Source organism: Spermophilus citellus, assembly GCF_964194105.1.
Source record: "Spermophilus citellus genome assembly, chromosome: 17".
NCBI classification, from domain to species: Eukaryota; Metazoa; Chordata; class Mammalia; order Rodentia; family Sciuridae; genus Spermophilus; species Spermophilus citellus.
Window position 1 is genome coordinate 23,589,838 of NC_138199.1, and position 4,269 is coordinate 23,594,106.

A 4,269-nucleotide genomic window follows, 5' to 3' on the forward strand; every position below is an offset into this window, starting at 1 on the left:
CCCCTAAAGCAGTGAGCACCAGCCTGACCGCACTTCTCCTTTCTGATCAGCCCACAGGGGAGAAACCCAGGCACCGTCACCATGCAACCATTCCCCTTTCCAGTGACACTGACTACCCCAAGCTTTTCAGAAGCTGGAGTCTTCTCACTACCCTTTCTTGCTCCCTCAAAGTCCACCAAAGTACCTTCACAGTATGGGAGGGAGTCTAAGAGGGATTGGACTCCAGGGTGAAGACTCTGCATTGTGCATGGGCAAGATGTCCCCACAGAGGAGTCTTCCCTGAGCATTCCTGGTCACAGCAGCCTCAAGCTCAAGAAGAAAGACAGAACTCAGAGTCCACCCAATGACGGGGGAAGAGACCAGCTCATGAGTGACAAACACACCATCTCAGAAGAGAGCATCTTGAAACCCCTGGGAACCCTGGAACTACGAACCCAGCTTCTGCTCAGAAGAGGCAAGGAAAAGGGAAAGGCTTCCTGTTTCTAAAGGTGTGTGACATCCAGCATCAAGAAATGTGTCCAGCCAGGCGTGGTGGTACGGGCCTGTAATCCCAGCTACTCAGAAAGCTGAGGCAGGAGGATTGCAAGTTTGAGGCCAGCCCGGACAACTTGGCAAGACCCTGACTCAAAAAAAAAAAACCCAAAAAACAGAAAGGTCTGGGGGTGCAGCTCAGTGAAGGAGCACTTGCCTAGCACATGTGAGGCCTCAGGTCCATCCCCAGTATCACAGAAAAGAAACGTGTTCAGTGGGCATTTTGACTGAGTCACTCCCTACAATACTGTGAGACTAAATTTTCAGTGAGGGCTCTGAAAATGAAAAGTTGGGATGGGGAAATCAAGAGACCATTTTGTTGAATGGGCTGCTTCTGACTGAAATGAACAGTCACATCAGGAAAATACATAATGACGATAACCTGGAATGTCTGGTAAATGTTTAAAAACCTGCTCAGAAGATTCCTAATGTATGGAATTTGCTAATTTCATTGGTATAAATTCTCCCACCATGACTAGTTCTAAGAAACCAATGTGACACTGATGGATTTGGAATTGGAAGGAAATGTGTGCAATCAGTTGCCTTTCCTGGGCCTCTCTGGGCCTGTGCACCATTAATAAATCCCTTCATTGAGCACCTGCTGGGGACTCAGGCTTGGAACTGGTAGCTTAAATTCCTTATTTCGTCTGATCCTCAATAAGTGGAAGATTATCATCTCCACAGGTGAGAACAATAAACCCCTTTTAGACTATGTGGGTCCTCCCAGAACAACAAATAGTTGGACCTTGTTTTTTAAAAATCCATTCATCCTCTTTATGTTTTTTTAATCAACTAATTTAGCTAATTAGTTGTAGATGGACACAATAACTTTATTTTATTTATTTATTTTCATGTAAGGCTGAGGATCCAACCCAGTGCCTCTCATGTGTTTGGTGAGCACTCTAGCACTGAGCTACAACCCCAGCCCCTCTTTATGTTTTTTGATTGGAGAATTTAGTTCATTTCTATTTAAAATAATTACTGATGGATAAGGACTTACTATTGCCATTTTATTAATTATTTTCTGTGTATCTTCCTTTTTACTGTCTTCTTGCTGTTTTACTTTGTGAAAAATCTGGCTTATGTAAATTTTCAACTGGTGACTTAACTTCAATTGTGTACAAAAGCTCTACAGTTTTAACTATCTCCTCCCATTTTAGGTTTTTGATGTCATAATTTACTGCTTTTTATATTATGTATCTGCTAATAGATTATTGTAGCTATAATTATTTTTAATACTTTTATATTTGAATCTTTAAACCAGAGTTGAATGTGATTTACATACCACAATTACAGTATTAGAGTATTCTAAATTTGAATGTTGACTTAACATTACCAGTGAGTCCTGTACTTTCATATTACTAATTACCATTCTTTCACTTTAGCTTAAAGAATCCCCTTTAGCATTTCTTTCTCCTCCTCCTCCTCTGCGTCCTTCCTTTCCTCCTTCTTCTTCTTTTCCTTGAAGTACTAGAAATTTAAGCCAGGGGATTCTATTGTGGTACACCCCCAGCCCTTTTTTATTTTGGTTTTGAGACAGGGTCTTGCTAAGTTGCAAAGGCTGGTCTTGAATTTGCAATCCTCCTGCTTCAGTTTCCTGAGCTGCTGGGATTACAGGTGTGCACCACCATGCTAGCATCCTTTAGCATTATTATTTTTTAATATATATATTTTAGTTGTTGATAGACCTTTTTTTTATTCATATGTGGTGCTGAGAATTGAACCCAGTGCCTCACACATGCCAGGCAAGTGCAATACCACTGAGCCACAGCCCAGCCTCTTTAGCACTTTTTGTAAAGCAGATCAAGTGGTGAACTGCCTCAGCTTCTCATATCTAGGAAAGACTTTGTCTCTCTTTTATTTCTGAAAGGGGCAGGTTTGCTGGGTAAGGTAGCTTGGGTTAGCAGTTTATTGATTTCAGCACTTTTAACATAACATATCTCTCTCCTGGCCCATGGGGTTTCTGCAAGAAAATCTGCTGATAGTCTAATGGAGGTTCCCTTGTTTGTGATGAATCTTCTCTTCTCTTGCTGCTTCCAAGATTCATTCTCCTTTTGGGGACTGGGGTTATATCTCAGTGGTAGAGTGCTTGCCTAGCATGCGTGAGGTCCTGGGTTTGATCTCCAGGACTAAAAAAAAAAAAAAAAATCTCCCTTTGTTTGATCTGAGAAAACATGATTGTGTCTCAGTGAAGCAGTCCTCTTTGGGTTGATCTTGCTTGAGAACCTTTGAGCATTATGTACCTGGATGTCCTTATTGCTCCCCACATTTGGAAAGTTTTTAGCCATTATTTTCTTTAACAAACTTTCTCACCCTTTCCCTATTCTCCTAGAAATTCCTTCATCTGTATATTATTTCTCTTGACAGTATCCCTAAATTCTGTGATCTTTTTCCATTCCTTTTCATTCATTTTCCTTTTCCTCCTTTCAAATAACCTGTCTTCAAGTTCACAGATTCTTTCTTCTGTTTGACCAAGTCTGCTGCTGAAGCTCTGAATTGTGTTTTTAAAAATTTTTTCTAATTAGTTATACATGACAGCAGGAGCATTTTGTTTCATTGTATACAAATGAAGCACAGCTTTTCATTTCTCTGGTTGTACATGATATAGAGTCGTGCCATTTGTGTGTATTGTGCTTTTTAAAAAAATTATTTATTTTTTGTTGCAGTTGGACACAGTACCTTTATTTTATTTATTTTTATGTGGAGCTGAGGATCGAGCCCAGGTCTTTGAATAGTGCTAGGTGAGTGCTCTACTGCTGAGCCAGAACCCCAGTCCCTGTTATTGTGTTTTAAAATTTTCATTCATTGTATCTTCACCTCCAGAATTTTTTAATTGATTCTTAAAAATAAATGACAGTGGAATGCATTACAATTCTTATTGCATATATAGAGCACAATTTTTCATATCTCGGTTGTATATAAAGTATGTTTACACCATATAAAGTGTCTTCATATATGTACTTTGGATAATGATGTCCATCACTTTCCACCATCCTTGCTAACCCCTGCCCCCTCCTTTTCCCTCCCACCCCTCTGCCCTATCTGGAGTTTGTCTATTCCTCCCATGCTCCCCTTCCCTATCCCACTATGAGTCAACCTCCTTATATCAGAGAAAACATTCGGCATTTGTTTTTTTGGGATTGGCTAACTTCACTTAGCACTATCTTCTCCAACGCCATCCATTTACTTGCAAATGCCATGATTTTATCCTCTTTTATTGCTCAGTAATAGTCCATTGTATATATATGCCACATTCTTTTTATCCATTCATCTATTGAAGGGCATCTAGGTTGGTTCCACAGTTTAGCTATTGTGTATTATGCTGCTGTAAACATTGATGTGGCTGTGTCCCTGTGGTATGCTGATTTTAAGTCCTTTGGGTATAGACTGAGGAGTGGGATAGCTGGGTCAAATGGTGGTTCCATTCCCAGTTTTCCAAGGAATCTCCATACTGCCTTCCATATTGGCCGCACTAATTTGCAGTCTCACCATTCAGTTCCAGAAGTTTTAAAAAATAATCTTTATCTCTTTGTTGAACATTTCATTTTGTTCATGTTTTATTTTCCTGATTTGTTGTTGTTATTTATCCATCTTTCTCTCTCTCTCTTTTCTCTTTCTTTTTTTCCTTTTTCTTTTTGGTGCTGGAAATCAGACTCAAGGCCTCACTCATACCAGGCAAGCTCTCAATCACTTAGCCACATCCCCAGTTCTATCTATGTTCTCATAGCTTGCTGAGCT